This window comes from Ochotona princeps, chromosome 20, assembly GCF_030435755.1.
Source record: "Ochotona princeps isolate mOchPri1 chromosome 20, mOchPri1.hap1, whole genome shotgun sequence".
Lineage (NCBI taxonomy): Eukaryota > Metazoa > Chordata > Mammalia > Lagomorpha > Ochotonidae > Ochotona > Ochotona princeps.
Genome location: NC_080851.1, coordinates 18,881,369 through 18,901,291, shown reverse-complemented (window position 1 = coordinate 18,901,291; position 19,923 = coordinate 18,881,369).

The window sequence follows — 19,923 nt, the reverse complement described above, 5'->3', positions numbered from 1 at the left end:
TGAAGGAGTCCACTCCAGAGCCCTCTCCAGAGCCCCAAGGAGGCCCTGGAGAGCCCAGGCTTTGCTTTGCAGGATACGTTATCCTCATCACAAAACAGAACAACAGCCGGGGGCATAGTGGATGGACCTGGGTCAAATCCTACCTTCAGCACTAGCCAGCTACAGCGTGATGAGCCCGCCTCTATTCTTGCGTCTATGAAATGGAAATAACAAAAGCACGTGTTTAACTAAAACAGAGTGCCCGGGTTTGATTCCTGAATCTGCTCCTAATTCCAGCTTCCAGTTAATATGCATCCTGGGAGGCAGCAAGCGAGGCTCAATTACTTGGGTCTCTGTCACCCACATGGAAGACCCACATGGCTTTCCCAGCCCATGCCTGGCATTTAGAAGGGATAGGGATCTGTGCACCTTTGAAAAAAATTTTTATGGAAATAGTAGTAGTACCCATTTCAAACTTTGTCATTCAGATGAGGCCAGATAATGGATATAACATGCCTGGTCAATGTGAATCATGACTCCGCACTATTCACAGTCACCGTAGCATCATCACCTTCAGTCATGTGTTCAGCTACAAGTGCCCAAGGGCAGATGCAAGGAGGCTTTTGTCAGGGTCCCAGCACGATGTACTGGGAACTTGATTTTATTGACAGAATCCCTCTGCAAATCACTCTTTCCCCCGACTGCTGCAATGATGAGATTGTCATCCTTAAAGCCAAGGACCCTCCAGTGTTGCTGACGTAACCGCCACCTTTCTGTCTGCAGGACTCCACCTGGTCACAGGTGCATGCAGCAAGGAGAGACAGGATCCCACACAGCTGGGAAACTGGGATTAGTGGCATCTATGTTGAAGAAAAGAGAGGAATGAAACACCAGTCACTTCCCCCTCCACCTCTGGATCCTTGATCTTTGCAAAATGTATGTCTTTATGGGACCTGAGAGACAGCAGATTTAGAAGGAATGGTGGGGCAAGAGACTGACTTTGCACACACATACTTGACCAGGGCCACTCTTGGGGTGTGTAAGGTACAGGAGGAAAAACTAATTTAAATGAGCTTTGTCTGTATAAACTATTTGAATCTCCAAAACCATCATATGTGCACCCAGTTTTCCACTACCCCATGAAATAAATACTAACCAGCCAGCAAGAGCCATTTGCTCGCTAAATCTCCAGGGAGTACTCCAAGCACTGGAACCCAGACTCTGGTCCCAAGATGACATGATGCACATGAGATTAAGAGCTCCTGGGGCGCCTACCTGACGTGCCACATGAACAGTAAAGGAAAGAAAGATGGCATGAAGGAGAGAAATAGACACTGGCATTCATGTGTTTTCCAATATTGGGCCAAGGAGATTCCCCAGAGAACCCTACAGACTCCTGCTCATCCTAAACATTGGATGGGAAATTAGAAAAGTTTAAAGAATTATCCCACTCCAGAAAGAGAGTGGGCCCAGTTAGTGTGGGGTATCAGAACATAGCTCATTGCATTCCAAAACCCCTTTGAAAGCTTCTCACCGACTCACACTCAGGAACATCACCCCTTCCTCCCGTGGAGCATGGACATCATGGGATCCTCCTGAATTTCAAGCCAGATAGTTTCACTTTGCTAACCTTGCATGTCAAGGACCAGAGCTACGGACCAGAGTGCAAATGCTAGTCCTACAAGGTGTTTCCTATTCTGACCTGGTACACAGAAATAAAAGCAGTAAGGGCTGAATACAACAACAAATAAAAGTCAGCCAATTAAATTCTATTAGGAACTATTTGTAAATTTGGGTGGTTTTGTTCAATGTTATAAGCCTAGACTCTCACACAGGTCTACCCCTAACATTGATAGGCTTGGAAAAATAATATAAATGGAGGTCCTTGATCCACAGGCCACCCATTTCTCTCTTGCCTTCCCTGGATCTGATGAGACCATAGAAGACCTTTTCTCTGTGCACACTGGGGTCATCCCACCTCACACAGCCATTCTTTATATCCCACTCACCCCATGTCCTTACCAAATAGCAATGGCCCCTTGGCTACCTTTTGGGCCCCAATAAAACAGATCTGGGGAAGATATTCGTGCAAAGCTGGTGTTTGGGCAGAGAATTCCAAGGTAGATATTACCTGGAACATGCTAGAGAGAGCGTGTGGTCCAGCTGAGTGCACTCTTTTGTCTCCTGAATTTTTCACCCAAGAGAAGACATAACAAAGAGAAGTTGGAAACAGGCTCTTGCAAGCAATGGAATAGGGATGGGCACAATGGCTTAATTTGCTCATCTTTCACCTTTAAGCACCAGGATCCCATATGAGTGCCAGTTCATATCCGGCTGCTCCACTTCCCATCTAGCTCCCTGCTTGTGGCCTGGGAAAACAGTGGAGGATGGCGCCAAAGTCTTGGGACCCTGCACCCATATAGGAGACCTGGAAGAAGCTCCTGGCTTTGGATCAGATCAGCTCCAGCCATTGCAGCCATTGGAGGAGTGAACCAGCAGATGAAAGACCTTTTTCTCTGTCTGTCTCTCCTCTCTGTAAATCAACCTTTCAATAACAATAAATAAATCTTAAAAGAAAAAAAAAAGAAAACAAGGGAACCAAGCACAGGTCCCATTTACCTGGATCCAAATATGATATCCTTCATCATATGACTCACCAATCCAATTCAGCTTCACACTTTACTTTCAACTTCCTCAATCTCCTTGAACCCCCTCCTGCAAAGACTCCTCTGCTCTCACAGGTAAGAATTCCTAGTTCCCACTCTTTGAATCATCCTGAACAGAACCTTGAAGCTAGTGATACACAAGAAAGGAGATATATCCTTTTTTAAAAAGTTTGTAGAACCTGAATATTTATGACGTGCCACATCAAGATGTCCTGGTAAAGAAATGTAATTCTTGTCATCCATGGCTACTGAAAAATGACTTTCTGGAGACAGTGGTGGCACTTTTTATCTTTCCTAGGCTGACAGATAATAGGATTGCAAGTCTCAGGCAGTAATCTCCCATCTGACTGTGATTTCTGGAAACAACAAAAAATGGCAATGCCGTTGAGCCCTACGGAGGACTGCAGGGCTAAGCAAGCAAAATAACTCTGCAGCAGGAAGCCTCTGTCCTGTCAGAACATTGAGGCACTGTGCGTCCTTCCAGGAGAACTGCCACTGTTCTAGTCCCTGGACTGAGCAAAACACTGAAGAAACTGAAGGGTGATTAAGTGACTCACCCCTGAGGTCAAACCCAGGGCTGGAAGACTTCAAGTCCTTTTGCCTTACATGATAAATCAACAGGTGCTCTTTAAAAAGAGGATCTGATCCTGTGCTCTCTGAAAGTCAGGTAACATTCTCCTTGTAATTTCATTATGCTTATTGAGCTATGATTTAAAAAAAAAAAGTGGGCCCACTACAGTGGCCTAATGGCTAAAGTCCTTGCCTTGCACGCACCAGGATCCCATATGGGCACCGATTCATATCCCGTGGCCCTACTTTCCTTCCCTTCTGACTTTCCAATAAAAATAAAACAAACGTTTTTGGGGGAAAAAAAAGTAATAACAAGGAAATACTCCATCTTTACCCTTCATTCCTGGTACACAAGTTTTAAAATCCTTGGAATTACTAGAATGATTTTTTTTTTAATGTCTGGGGTATGGTAACAAGGTGACTAAGAGGCTGCAGCCCCTGTTTTACCTCAGGAGAAGGTCTGGTGGCCAGAAAGAACAAGCCTTGAGCAGCAGCTTGGAACCTCCAGATCCACCCTCCAACCTCTAGAGAAGGGGGAGGGCTTGCAGAGCTGCATCACTCCCAAAGTTCAGAGATTCAAATAGCCTAGTGACTAAAGTCCTCGCCTTGCACGTGCTAGGATCCCATATGGGCACCAGTCATGTCCCAGCTACTCCACTTCCCTTCCAACTCCCTGCCAGTGGCCTGGGAAAGCAGTGGAGGACAGCCCAAAGCCTTGGGACCCTGCACCCACGTGGGAGACCTAGAAGAGGCTCCAGGCTCCTGGCTTCGAATCGGCTCAATTCCAGCAGCCACTCTCTGTCTCTCCATCTTTCTGTATATCTGACTTTCCAGTAAAAATAAATAATAAATCTAAAACAAATATCAAGTCTTCATTTCCTTGTAGTGAAACCTCTTTTTTAAAAATAGGGTTCAGGGCCCTATGCGGTAGCCTAGCAGCTAAAGTCCTCGCCTTTCACTCACCAGGATCCCATATGGGCACAAGTTCTAATTCTGGCAGCCCCACTTCCCATCCAGCTCCCTGCTTGTGGCCTGGGAAAGCAGTCAAGACGGCCCAAAGCCTTGGGACCCTGCACCCACGTGGGAGACCCGGAAGAAGCTCCAGGTTCCTGACTTCGGATCAGAGCAGCTCCAGCCATTGCAGCAGCATGGAGAGTGAATCAGCGGATGGAAGATCTTTTCTCTGTCTTTCCTCCTCTCTGTACATCCGCCTTTCCGATAAAAATAAATACTTTTTAAAATATATATAGGGTTTAGGAAGCTTCTGGATTAGGAATGTGTTCCTATGCCAGGAGAATAGAACACACCAATTCTTCAGAATGCAACTGAATTGAATCACTGGACACAGAGTTGATGTCTAGAAAATCTGACACCGGTTGATGTTGGAAAATACTGCAGAGTTGTCTGGTCTTGCCCCAGAATGTGGTCATCTGAGTTCTTATTTTCTCTCCTATTGGTGATATTTTCTCTGAGGGCCATATTCATCTTTTATTCCTTATGGCATCCAGAACAGGGCCAAGTCCCTAATAACAAATGAATACATAAGTGTGTTTTGGCTGCTCTGTGGATCTTCATGATTGTGCATGTTTTGGAAGCCTGGGCTGGGGTGGGCTTGTGATCATGAGGCAATTAAAGAATCACAGCCTTTACCATCAAGGATATATCTCAAACCCTCTCAGAATGATGAAGAAAGAATAAATATGGCTCTGTGAGAGGAAGAGGGATGGGCAGGTAGCTGGCTCTGGTCACTAGGTACCAGACCCTCACACACAATTACCTGAGTATTAGTTAACTTTTTGCCCAACAAAACCTGCATGTTACCTTACAGAATAGACTTCCAGTTCAAACTGAAGTCACTGACATTGTACAAGTTACAATCATAAACAGAATCTATCATATGGAAAAATTATTCTGCACCCCAAACAACTGAGAAAGTGTGGAATATGAATGAACCAATCAAGAGAATTCTCAAAAGACTGACTTGAGGCTTTCTTGGACTCCTGACTTGCCTAGGCCCCTGTGCTTGCCTCAGACCTAGCCCTGCGAACACATCAACAACTTATCCAAGCTTCAGCTTCAAAGAGCTGTACCTGAATGACAGGTTAGGTCTGTCCTCGCAGAATTACAAACCTTCCGTCACCCAGCTCTAACAGCAGGTACAAAGGAGAGAAGGCTCAGAACCCACAACCCGTCTCTGGGTACCATGGGGCAGGGCTTGGAAGGGATTTTCACGACAACTCTCCAAACAGCAGGGCTTGTCCATTTGCGGATTGGCCAGCAAACACACCTCAGAGATTTCCACATCTTTCGTTGACTCTGGTGGGTTTAGACATATATTCACCTTTAAATTCAAAACCGCGGCACAGTGAGCAGCAAGGCACAGGTTCTCCAACAGGCACACCACGATGACTACTTTTCATCCTAAGCATAGGAAAGGAGGGCAGGGAAGGAAGGATAAAGAAAAGAGATCAGCCCATCACCCAGTGCAACTCTGTAAGGTCCTCCACAGGAACAACCTCTTAATGAGCCAGCTCATGTGCAAGTGAGGCCACAGAACTCATACCCTACGGTGAAGTTCTTCTATGCAGCTTTGGAAAATGCATGGGGTCGTAGCAAAGAATATAAGAAAGCAAGACTTGTCTGGACTCCATGACCACAAAAGACCATCTTGTGGGTTTTGCGGCGGTTTCCGCTCACTCCATAGACCAGAATGCATCTGACTCCCTGCAGGATAATCTCTAGCATATCATCCAATCTATTCTCAAATGCCTCAAGTAGTAGGAGTTTCAGTTTCCCTCGGGAAGTAATTCTTAAAGTTGAATGGCCAGGGTATTTTTCCTGATAGGGAACATCCATCTTTTCTTTCCTCAGCTTCATCCCTGTTAACTTGTAGAATAAGACCCTGCCCTTGGCATTCTTAGTGTTTACTGACGCATTTCCCACGCATACTTGTTACTCTGCTTCAACATCAGGGATCAAGATGCATCTAAGACATACAATGACTAGTAAAGGCTCTGCCCTCTGACAGGCATAAACATAAATGGGATGGAAGCCCAGAATCAACATAAAGAAGGATTACCATCAAACCATCCCCTGCACAGAGCCCTATGACAGAGGCAGAATTACTGCCTGGAGAGAGAGGCTCTGCCAGTGGGACTCCGTTCTCATTGTGATTCATTTTCACAATCTAGTGAGTTTTTCCTCCCCTAAAATGAGCTAATGAAACTCCAAACTTATTTCATCATATATATCTTTGATTTCATTCATTCTCACTTGTTATATTGTGCCTCTGTGCTATGATGCAAAAACATTGGCCTACTGTGGCAACTCATGTAACACAGTATTGAGAGACAAGATCACACCAGCTGCTTGCCCCAGTTACAGAAGTTAGAATGGACTCTGAGAGTGGTCTGCCCAAGAGGGCATTTGCTTTCATTTTACAATGATGTACATACAGAGATTTGGATCTTTCTACCACATTGAGAATCTAGTTTAATGATCCAGAAAAATAACTGAAATTATAAATTGCTATGAACCACCTCTCTCCAGTCAAGCACTCCTTCCATTATCTCTCACCCACACACTTCCTCTGCCATGCCCGCACTCTGCTCATCTTCCAGCTTTATTACAATGGGGCCTCATCTAGAACAGCCTTTCTGTATCACCAAACGTGGTGATACAGAATTTTACAGTTGTAGGCTTCTCTGATGGAGTCATTTTTTTTTCCAGAAGGCAACATTAGAAACCCAGGACCCATGTGATGGCTTAATGGCTAAATCCAGGATCCTATATGGGTGCTGATTCGTGTCCCAGCTGCTCCAGCTCCCATCCAACTCCCTGCTGTGGCCTGGGAAAGCAGTGGATGATGGACTGGAAGCTTGGGACCTTTCGACTACATGGGAGACCCGGAAGAAGCTCCTAGCTCCTGGCTTCAAATCGACTCAGCTCTGGCTGTTGCAGCCACTTTGGGAGTGAACCAGTGGATGGAAAATCCTTCTCTCTGTTTCTCCTGTCTATAAATCTGATCTGCCTTTCCAATAAAAATAAGTAAGTCATTTTAAAAAAATCAGAAATGTAGAGAAAGACAAACTGGATTTTATACCCAGTTCACTATCCATTTTCTCCATTTCTTAAATAATATACTACTGAACACTGTAGCTAACTTTTGGCATCAGTTTTATTTAATTAAGGAATAGAAACTTGGAAAAGCATTACTTTGGGCATGCCCAGTGAGGGTGTTTCCAAATGAGAATAGCAGGTGAGTCTGAGTGGACCAGGTAGGGAAGACGTGGCCTCAACATGGACTAAATACAGAAGGGTAATTAGTCACTCTCTGAGAACCGGGACATGCTCACCTGCCATCTTGAACATTACCTTCTAACCTTTGGACTCTGAGTCCCACATCAGCAACATTCTTGCTGGTTCTCTTGCCTATTTATACCTTCAGCTTCCAAGCTTTTTAGATGCCCACACTTGGATTCAGCGATGCTAACTGCATCCCAGTGTTTCTGAACTTCAGGTGGCCTACTGTGGGACTTCTCAGCTGCTCTAATGGCATGAACCAAATGCCCCTCTTGTACCAGTCTATATATGCTATGGAGCATATTTCTCTGGAGAACTCTGGTGAACATTAGCACCTGCTACATGGTAAAAAGAACATAGCCCCTACCCTAAGAAGCTCTCGGTGTAGCAGAAGCAATAGACAACTATACAGAAAACTGAGATTATGATTAATAAGTACAGTCATTCCTTAGCACCCATGAGGACTTGGTTCCAAGACCCCCTGTAGATACCAAAATCTACAGCTTATCAGGTTCCTTATGCTAATGACATAGTATTTTTAAAAACTATTTTTAACTCAGTTTTAGTTGAATCCATGGACTGAGAGAGAATTCATAGACATGCAGGACAACTGCACCACACTCAAATCAGTACCAGGAACTTTAGGAATGTGTTAGAAGGGCTCCTAAGCCAAGGTGAGATATGTCATTTCTTCTCATTGCTGACCTCCCTGTAAGACATTTCCCAGGTTTTAGTCAAGGAGGTCTTGAAGGAAATAGGGCCGGCACTGGGACACACAGGGTTAAGCCACTGCCTACAGCACTGGCATCCAGTGCTCTACTTACAATCCAGTTCCCTACTATATGCCTGGGAAAGCAGTCAAAGATGACTCAGATGCTTGGGGCCCTGCACCCAGAGGAAGCTCCTGGCTTCTTTGGGGCCCTGCACCCACATGGGATACCTGGAGGAAACTCCTGGCTTCTGGCTTCAGAGTGGCCCAGATCCAGCTATTGCAGGCACTGGAGGAGTGAACCAGCAGGGGGAAGATTATGTGTGTGTGTGTGTGTGTGTGTGTGTGTGTGTGTGTGTGTCCCTCTCTCTTTCTGTAACTCTGTCTTTCAAATAAATAAAATATATATTTTTAAAAATTGAATGAGACCAATAAATCACTATGTTTTAAAAACTCTAGGATATATGTACTCAAATAAAAACTGTATGTTGTATTCTGAAACACACTGTCAAACAGAACCTGGCCCTGCCTTCTGTCTCTCACTCCCAACATGGCCCTCAGTTTCCAGCTCTATCAAACCACTTTCAGGTCAGTCTCTGAATGCACCAAGTCTCCTTTCCTGCTCAGGATTCTCCTTTCTGTTTCTACCCTTTGTCACTCTGTCTAAAATTCTGTCACCACCAGCACTCTCTCCACCAATTCACATTGCGTTTCCCAGGCTAACTTGTTGTCACTCTGCAAGTATCAGCTTCATTGTCAGCTCCTCAGCCTCCCACAACACTAGAGGCTTCCATCCCGCCCCCATTCCCTATTTCTCTGCCTTTTAGTCATTTCCATTGTTCTCTGGTTAGTCTTCCTGAAGCAATTCCTGCAATTTTCACTCCACAACTACAGTTATTTGTGGAGATTAGCAATCAAGATTAGCAATGATTGCTAGACAAATGCTCCATGAGAACAGGATCCTGGATGTTTCAGATACAAAACACCTAGTTCAGTGCCTGTACAGACTGGCTCAACAAACACTAGTGGGATGAGTGGCTTGGTGTGGGGTGATACTTATACTGAATCCTGAGGGGCAGGAGTGAGTTTATAAAGGCAGAGGAATGGCACTGTTGGCATCTGGGGAACATGCATGCAAGCCTGAAGAAGGACATAACAGGAACCCTATGCCACGTAACAGGAACCCTATGCCACGTAATATGGCTTGGACACACTAGGTAAAGGAGGAATGGTGGGCACCAAGGTAGAAATGCCTGCCAAGCAGTGTGGGCATTCTCCCTGGAGAGCTACTGGATGTTTGGAAAAGGAACATCTGGGCCTGGCACAATGGTGCGGGGACTAAAATCCTTGCCTTGCAACCACCAGGATCCGATATGGGTTCTGGTTCATGACCTGACTACTCTGCTTCCCGTCCAGCTCCCTTCCTGGGGAAGCAATGGTCTAAAGCCTTGTAGCAACATTGCCCCATTTGTGCTTTAGGAAGATCACTTTGGAAAAAGGGCAAGAATAGAACCAGGAAAGATGTTGCAAACATCCAGTTTGTAGATGACAAGAATTTAGAAATGCAGAATCAAGATATTTAGAAAATTTGGGCCTGGCACGATAGCGTAGTAGTTAAAGTCCTCACCTTGCACGTGCTGGGATCCCATATGGGCGCCAGTTCTAATTCCGGCAGTCCTGCTTCTCATCCAGCTCCCTGCCTGTGGCCTGGGAATGCAGTCGAGGACGGCCCAAATCCTTAGGACCCTGCACCCACATGGGAATCCCGGAAGAGTTCCTGGCTCCTGGCTTCAGATTGGCTCAGCTCCAGCCATTGCAGTCACTTGGGGATTGAACCATCGGACAGAAGATCTTTCTCTCTCTGTTTCTTCTCCTCTCTGTGTATCTGCCTTTTCAATAAAAATAAATAAATCTTTTTTAAAAGATATTTGGAAAATCAGACAGCACTTATTGATCAATGGGATATTGCAGAGAACAAAAGAGAAAGAAAAAAAAGCAAGAATCCACCTAGATGGATTTCTGACTGAGCCTGTGGGTGCATTCCCATGAATCAGAAGTATGATCAAAGAAACAGCTGAGTTATATCATTTTTCTTTCAAAGAAAAAAACCAGAAATCCATAATTTTTATCTCACCAGGACTTTCTCCCACTCTGAACTCCACTAGTAGTTCATTGTTTTCACAAACTATATGACACTCCCAACCGGAAAACAGGGTCAAGTTCGTTTATATCCTTCAGGTCCCTGCAGAAAACACATGGCACCATCAGAAGGGACAAGCAAGAAGAGTTTATTAAACAGTTTATTCTCTGGGAAATTGCTGTTGCCCAGACCTGTTCTATATTTATTTAGACGGCAGTGCCAAATGAGCTGAAGAGCTAAATGAATGTTCATCCACATGATTCTAGAGGAAGCAGAAAAAGAACTTTCAAGTGAAGTTATGCCACGGCCTAAATTACAATCTTCTCTTCCAGATCCACAGATCATTTTCACTTTTATCTTTCTGGTCTTTCCAATGTCCCTGAGGTCAAGCAGATATTTTCCTTTTTTTTTTTTTTTTTTCTTTTTTTATTCTGAGGCAAAAAGTCTGAGAAACAGAAAAATGAAGGCTGAGCTCCTGTCCATTCATTCATTCCCCAAGTGGTCTGCAACAGATAGGCAGTGAAAGCCAGGAATCAGGAACATCATCCAAGTTTCCCACATGGGTGCCAGGGACCCATTTCCCTGCATCATCACTGCTGCCTCCAAGGTGCGTGTTGGATTCCAGAGTCAAAGGAGGCATCAAATCTAGACACTGATGTGGGACACAGGTGTTTCAACCACTAATCCAGACACCCATCCCTGAAGCAGATACTTGAGACCTGAGAGAAGCGGGCAGGTGCTGGGATCCGAAGCTCCAGGCCTCACCTCTTCCCCCAACCATCTCCACTGGCCCTCCCTTCTCTTCGCTTTGAGTGTGACCACTCCACCCGGGTTGTGCATTCTTTTAAGCCAACACCCTGATTCAGTTTGAAAACTAAACTCTCTACCACCTCCTTATTTGTTCCAGTTTTCTAATGACTGTTTTTGGTGAGATGTCTGTTCAGAAAACTGTAAAAAGTATTCCATAGACTTCTCTCTCTGACTACACTGACCTTAATAAAAGCGAGGGAAAATAGGTACGATCCCATAGAAAGTACAAAATTGAGCAGTGGGCTGAATAGAGCAACCCATCAAACTAAATTAAGGTTAAAAAGATATTAAAACCTCCTTAAATCAGGAGCCTAATGGAGCACATTTCTTCCGAACAATAGATTGTTCCGTGCTTTCCAGAACTGGTGAATTCATTTCCATTGAATGCTTTTGCTCACATTTGGCAACATCTTCTTCAACCTCTTCATCTGTCCAAGTGAACAATTTCATTTAGGATGATGAAAGTGCCTTTAGATATTGAATACAAAACTGAGAACAAAGGATTAACTCCAAGTTCCAAGCTTATACAAGCCTGCCATCTAACAGAGCAGTTCTCCAGCACCAGGCCAAGCTGACATGATCTTAGCTCAGAGCACAATATCAAAATGTTAACACAGCCAACACAAAACCAGGACCTTTTTAAATTACTCTTCCAATGTAGCCTGGCAGAAATTCTCATTCTTTTTGAAAGCAAAAACAGAACAATTTAATTTTATCATTTCTTGCCAAAATACCCTAAGGTCTGACCTATTTTGGTAAGCCTAAATGACAAGCGAGCTTGGCTGCAATGTTTCCTCTTTTGGTAGGTGTCAGCAAGTCAATGTCCATTGCCCTCCTGTCTCTTCCACTTTGTCCCTGAGCCTGACACTATCCCTGCTTGAAGGCATTCTTCATTAACGCAGGATGTACATAAGGTTATTACACATGCATTCGAGGGACTGGCATTGGGAAAAAAATAGATAAATGCCTGCAATGCCAGCATCCCGTATGAGCTCTGGTTCAAGACCCAGCTACACCACTTCCAATTTAGTTCCCTGGTAATGGCCTGGGAAAGGCAGTGGAGGATGACCCAAGCGCTTGGGCCCCTGCCACCCACATAGGAGACCCAGACAAAGCTCCTGCCTGCAGGCTTCGGCCTGGCGCAGCTCTGGTTCAGTTCTGGCTGTTGCTACCACCCGGAGAGTGAGCCAAAAAGATGGAAGATTTCTCTCTCTCTTCCTGTCTCTCAACTCTGACTTTCAAATAAATAAATTTGCATTCATAAGAGTTATTAGGGGGCCCGGCGGCGTGGCCTAGCGGCTTAAGTCCTCACCTTGAATGCCCCAGGATCCCATATGGGCGCCGGTTCTAATCCCGACAGCTCCACTTCCCATCCAGCTCCCTGCTTGTGGCCTGGGAAAGCAGGAGAGGACGGCCCAATGCATTGGGACCCTGCACCCATTTGGGAGACCTGGAAGAGGTTCCAGGTTCCCAGCTTCGGATCGGCGCGCAACGGCCCGTTGCGGCTCACTTGGGGAGTGAATCATCAGACGGAAGATCTTCCTCTCTGTCTCTTCTCCTCTCTGTATATCTGACTTTGTAATAAAATAAATAAATCTTTAAAAAAAAAAGAGTTATTAGGGCAACTACCTAACATTTGATGTACTTAATTTTAATTAATCCACACACAACAAAATATATAGTATTCTTGTTTCACTCTGTAAACAGGCAAACTGAGGCAGGAGAAGATTAAATAATTACTGAACAACAAAACCAGAAATGGGGCCAAGTCTGTCTGACTCAACCCTCTGTGTCTGTGCTTTAACCTCAGTACAGATGTGAAATATAGTGTGTTTTTGTTTGTTTGTTTGTTTGTTTGTTTGTTTGTTTTTAACAGGGAAACTGGAAGAATCATGGAGATAAAGCAGCTAACAGGGGTGAGGGGAGGCATTTGGCATAGTAGCTAAGATGCCACTGGGATCACATTCTACATCCTACATCCTACCGTGCCTGGGTTCAAGTCCCAGCTCCGCTTCCAACTGCAGCTTCCTGCTAACATCCCCTCTGGAAGGAAGCAGGCAATGGCTTAACCATTTGAGTCCTCCCACCTACACCAGAGATGCATACTGACTTCCAGGCTCCTGGCTTCAACTTAGACATCTGAGGAACGAACTAGCAGTTAGGAAGTCTATACCTCTCTTCCCTTCAAGTAAATAAATATTTAAAAGTATCCATCGTGGGCCCAGGCACATGCTTCATATTCTTTAAATGCCAATTATCTTCTCTCTCATCATTCTTTTTTTAAAGATTGATTTTTATTGTTATTTTTATTGGAAATTCAGATATACAGAGAGGAGGAGATACAGAGAGGAAGATCTTCCATCTGCTGATTCACTCCCCAAGCGGCCACAATGGCCGGAGCTGAGCCAATCCGAAGCCAGGAACCTGGAGCCTCTTCCAGATCTCCCACGCGGGTACATGATCCCAAGGCTTTGGACTGTCCTCAACTGCTTTCCATCCTCAACTGCCTTCCCAGGCCACAAGCAGGGAGCTGGATGGGAGGCAGGACTGCTGAGATTAGAACTGATGCTTAATGGGATACCCGGCATGCAAGGCGAGGACTTTGGCTGCTAGGCTACTGTGCTGGGCCCCTCTCTCATTCTTACTATGCCACTTCTGGACAGATTCTTCTCTTCCCTCTCAGGCAGCTTTTAGTCCAAATCAGATCTTTGCAGGCTTAGGTGTCTCTGCACCATCGATACTAATGTTCGTTCCTCAGGGCTTCAATGGCGTTGTACTGACTCACCTCTTAGCCACTTAGCAGAGGCAAGGAAAAGGTTAACCTTCAGCTCTGTAGAGTCTGAGTCACTCTCTTTATTCGACTTTTGGGATCTTTGAGCTAATTTCTTGCCTTCAAAGTTTCCTCAGGCAGTAGCAAAGAGAAATATGTGAACGTTTTAAGTGATTCAGGACTGCTGGTCAGCATGTTCTCCAAGTCTCTCTGTATTTAAGTCTTCGATTGCTAACAAGGTGGACAGAATCCTTGGCCAGGCAGAGCAAATCATCATTGCTCGGGATGATTTTATCAGAACTCACACGGGCTGGGTCCTTGTTTGCTTGTGAGCATGCAGGAACAACAGGAACGATCTGTTAAAACAGATAACACCAAATGATAAAGTCATTTTCTCTTTCACTTTGCTTTGAGTTATCGAACAGAAGCCTCTAAGTAGAGCCAACCTTGATGAACCACACTCAGTAAAGATGGATCAACCAGGCTCACCCCACCAAGTATTGGCCCAAACGGCCCAGAATCTGCAACCCTGAGCCAAACAGTGTTGTCTGTTGTTCCTCGCACCATGCGGCTTCCACTGCCCACCTTCTATCCAAGACTTCTCTCACCATTATCTTTCCCTTTGGCATGACTGTAAGATCTTTGTCCCTCTGTATCAGAAAAACTAAATTCAATCACCAGTGGCCAATAACTTAACCCAAGATGCCTATGCAACAAGATGTCCACAGAACTGCTCAACAGCAGGGCTCAGCGGGCTTCCAGGGTGGAGAGCACATGGGAGTGTGGGAAGCGTGACACACCAGGAGTGGACATGGAGGCTCTGCGCCACTCAGCCCACGACCTGCCGTGCGAAACTCTTCTGTCTGGCTGTTCCTGGCTTGTATCCTTTAAGATAAACTGTGATCATCAAGAGTTCTGTGAGTCACCCAAATGCATTGTCAATGGCCTTGGCCCGGTCCAAGGCAGCAACAAGAACAGTCCATGGATCAGAAATGTAAGTCACCTGGGGTCCCCACTGATGGGAACAGCTGAGGAAAGGCAAACCTTTCGGTGCCAGAAGTGGTATCAAGCACCAAACAGACCCAGATTCCTGAACCTTGCACCCTGCTTCCAAAATTTCACCTGCCCTGTATTTCTTGGGTTACCAAAGGTAGTCCATAAGCCCCAGGAGTTTTAATTCCAACACAACTGTTCCTTGTTCCTTTCCCATCTCTCATCTCCCCTACCTACAACCCTAAGAGGGATATACATTCTGTCCTAGGCTTTTTCATGGCCTTGTCTTTGACGACCTGGAATGTGAAGTTCAGCTCTAAATGCCTTCTCAGAGTTTTCCCCAACCCTCTTCAAAACACCATCTTTCCCTAATCAAAACAACTTATCTATCTCTTCATTTGTACATATCAATGGCATTTAACTTCTTTTTTGTGATTTTCTGATATCAATTACATCTTTTCCCTACTAGACTATAAACTTTTTGCTGGAAAACAACTTACAATCTAATTAGAAAAATATGTTGTTGGGGCCTGGCATGGTAGCCTAGCAGTTAAAGCCCTCGCCTTGAACGCACCAGGATCCCATATGGGCACCAGTTCTAATCCCATCCAGCTCCCATCCAGCTCCCATCCAGCTCCCTGCTTGTGGCCTGGGAAAGCAGTGGAGGATGGCCCAAGGCTTTGGGACCCTGTGCCCTTATGGGAGCCCCGGAAGAAGCTCCTGGCTCCTGGCTTCAGATTGGTTCAGTTCCAGCCATTGTGGCCACTTGGGGCGTGAACCAGCAAACAGAAAATCTTCCTCTCTGTCTCTCTTCCTCTCTGTATATCTACCTTTCCAATAAAAACATGAATAAATCTTTAAAAAAATATTGTTTACTTTGGGTTGAATTATCTTTGTATTCACAACCTGACCTACATAAATGAGTCATTCGATCTTTTTCATGGTACGTGAAAAATGGCATCCTTGAGAGTTAACTTCATTCCTGAAGCAAATATGTACAGTACTGCTAAGTGTTTCTTTCTACATACAAGGTCAAGGGGGAAATCAAACATATTTGCCTGTATTTGAGATTGAATTGTTTGTTTGAGAGGTTGCAGGACAGAGACAGGCAGGCAGGCAGAGAGCTCCCCACTGCTGCTTTAGGACCAAACGCTGACAGCTAGGAAACCAACTCAGGACACCCCCAGGGGTGACAAGAGTGTGATCACTGGAGCATCACCTGCTGCCTCCCAGCCTGAGCACCAGAAGGAAGCTGCAGTCAGGAAGCAGGACCTGGCCCCAGCACTCTGATACGAGATGCAGGCATGCAAGACGGCATCCTAACCAATAAGAAGCAAAATCTTACCCCTCAAATTTGTATTTTTGTCCTGCGTCCCAGTTTAGAGAAACACACGTCCCAGTTCAGAGAAACACAGCAATTTTTGATTCAGAACCAACCCACACAGTGCTGGACTCCTTCCTCCTGATGAGTATTATACAATATTTCTCTCCTCTCATTTGTTCCTAGGCCATGAAGAATTCTGGGAGCAATTATGAAGTGCCTTTTGAACATGCGGTCCACAAAACAAGTTGCATAGCTTGACAATCCCCATTATCTGATGGCTTGGGAAGAAGTAAAAACCTTGCCTTGCCAATGTTTTGTGATTTATTCCTTCCAAAAGAAGCTGATAATGGAAGAAAGAAGAAAAAACAATGTAGATGCTTTCAAACACTATCTCTTACCAAGTCCCACTTGCATCTGGAATCGCTGAAATTTGAACATGGTCCTTTCCTTTCCCACACAGGGCACCAGGGAAATGCCTTGCCCTGAAATCAGCAGCTGATGAGAAGCTCAAGAGACCAAACACAAGAACGAAGCCAAAGGAAGAACTGAGCACTGGTCTTCATTAAGCTGACTCGACTAAATAAATGGCAAAGCTCAACTTCTACACTTCCCTTCACCATGCAGGGGGAACGCCTGCATTTTATTGCCATAGTAAATTCAGACTAGAAAGCAGCAGAATATTGGCATTTCAATCAAGGCAGCCTCAGATAGACACACAGGCACGCACAGGCAAGCACACGCTCACATAATACCTTCCCTGTGCAGCCCACTCAGTTCTGTGTGTTGAAAGCTTTATGAAAGAAAACCTGGAAGATATCCCGAGACTGCAGACAAGACTCAAAGGGACAGAATCTTGCAAATCCTTGTAAAACAACAGTGAGGCCCTACTGGCCAATGGGAACTTGAAATTTATATGTCCTTCTGCTCCTCTGGCTGCACAGAGGGAGAAAAAAAAAATCACAAACGTGCTGAAAATATACATCTCACTAGAACACATCAGCCTGAAGTTAGGTGCTTGCTGTCTTTTCTTCTTCAAGAACTAGGAGTCAGTGATATGACCGGGCTACAGTGATCTGCCTGAAACCTTCAATCATTTGACAAATTATGAGGTGGGAGCTATGTCACTTCAGCTACTGCAAGGGAAACCAACACTTTTCAATAAGCACATACAGTGCAGGGATATGAGATACGGGGTGATATTTCAAGGGCTCCAAAAGTGACAGATTTTATGTTGGGGTGTATCCACTGCGTGGCTCCGCCTGATATTTCTTCAGGTACAGACACTGCACATTTGAAGATATTTATAGTCCATCAGCTTTCTTGCTGAAAGGAAGACATGTGAACATGTGCCAGATGAGCTTTCTGTGGAAGCCATAGCTGGTTTCTAAATAAATTATTACACCACCGGCTCTTTAATGAAATGACCTGGTCTGCCCTGATCCTCCAGATGAAAGATGTTCTTTTGTACAAAAAGACTACTTTTGCTTTGGGTGATGGCAGAATAGGAAAGAAAACAAACATTCCTTGAGTGTCAGACACTAAGTGGGCCACACAATTTCACCAAACACTGATAATACGCTTGCAAGACAAGAACAATTATTCCCCCATTACAAAGGAGAGCATCTGAAGAGAGTAGATCACTCACCAGGCAATGTCATACCAAGAAATGGTAGGAACAAGATTTGAAAATTTAAGTTTTGGGCCCAGCGCAGTAGCCTAGTGGATAAAGTCCTCACCTTGCATGCCCGGGAACCTACACCAGGACTGGTTCTCATCACAGCAGCTCTTCTTCCCATCCAGCTCCCTGCTTGTAGCCTGGGAAAGCAGTCAAGAACCGCCCAAAGCCTTGGGACCCTGCACCCACATGGGAGACCCAGAGGCAGCATTGGGCTCCTGGCTTCGGATCAGCTCAGCTCTGGCCTTGGCAGCCACTTGGGGAATGAATCATCGTACAGAAGATCTTCCTCTCTGTATATATGCCTTTCCAATAAAAATAAATAATTTTTTTAAAAAGAGAGAAAAGAAAATTTAAGTCTTACTAAAACCTAGGCTCACTCCAGCACAGTATGTTAAAGCTGGCCTGCACAGAGTTGGCCTGGAACATCTTGTCCTGACTTTATAAGTCAAAATTAAACATACTCCTCCTAAAGAAATTGACCATCCATTGACCTTTATGTATGATATCCACACAGAGAGAATAGTGGTATGTCATTCTCTGACATTTTATACATATTGGCCATATGTTCTAATATAATTGGCATTACAAAAAAAAACCAACTCATGAAGCACAAGCATGATCAGAACAAACTTTTAGAGAGTTGGATATAGTGGAAGCAACAGTCATCTGATCCATTCACCCACTTATTCATTCAACAACTATTTATGGAGTGCCTATGACCACATACTGTTTGTGGCAACACTGAGGATACAGAAAGAAAAGAAGAAAAACACTAAACATAGAGCAGCCCTACTCCCACTGAATTGAAGAGACAGTATATCAGAACCTCCGTGAAAAATAATAAGGCAGCATTGAAAAGGGGAGTGACCGTGGGTTCTTCCAGTTTGTTTACTTGGATAAAGGCCCTCTGATAGTGTGACATTTGAACAGAGAACTCAAGGAAGAGAAGGAATAGGCCGTGGTACAGGTGGGAGGAATTCTTCCACAAAGAGGAAACACCCAGCGCAAAGCTCATAGACCCAGACGCACTGAGTGTGTTGAAGTCAGCAAGGAGGCAAACGTAGCTGCAGAGAAAGAGAAAAGACAGATAACAAAAGGACCAGCCAACAATGCATAACCTGTGGACTCTTAATCTTCTGATTCACAGGTGAAATTTAAAGCAATTGCAATGTTGCAATATTAGTGTAAAAAAAAAAAGTTGAAAGCCTCAGCAACAAACTAGATCAAGTAGTAGAAAGACGCTGACCTTGAAAACGGGTCTTTTGACCTATTTTGACTTAAATGTGATGCTACTGGAGAGCTGGACTGCAGGGAGGGATTTGGTATTCATCAGTCAAAATATTATGGAACTAGCTCTATACCACGGGACACAAGGCTGAAATCAGATTACAAGGACTTAAAAAACAAGACAGAAAGAATTGACTGTTCTAAGAAGCTTTACTATGAAGGGAAAGAAAAGCATAGCACATTAAAATTGCTAGGAGCCCTTAATATGTTTGGTATACGCTTGCAATGGGGGAATCTCAACTGAACTTGAGCTGTGGTTATGCAACAAGGTGGAGGAATCCACCATGGTGGGAGGGTTTGGGGAGGAGTGGGAGAACCCAAGTATCTATGTAACTGTGTCACATAATACAATGTAATTAATGAAGTTAAATAATAAATAATTTTAAAAAATTGCTAGGAGCTTGGAATTGCAGCAGGATTAAAAAAAAATAGGACCGGGCCCAGCAGCGTGGCCTAGCGGCTAAAGTCCTCGCCTTGAAAGCCCCGGGATCCCATATGGGCGCCAGTTCTAATCCCGGCAGCTCCACTTCCCATCCAGCTCCCTGCTTGTGGCCTGGGAAAGCAGTCGAGGACGGCCCAAAGCTTTGGGACCCTGCACCCGTGTGGGAGACCTGGAGGAGGTTCCTGTTTCCTGGCATCGGATCGGCGCGCACCGGCCCGTTGCGGCTCACTTGGGGAGTGAAGCATCGGATGGA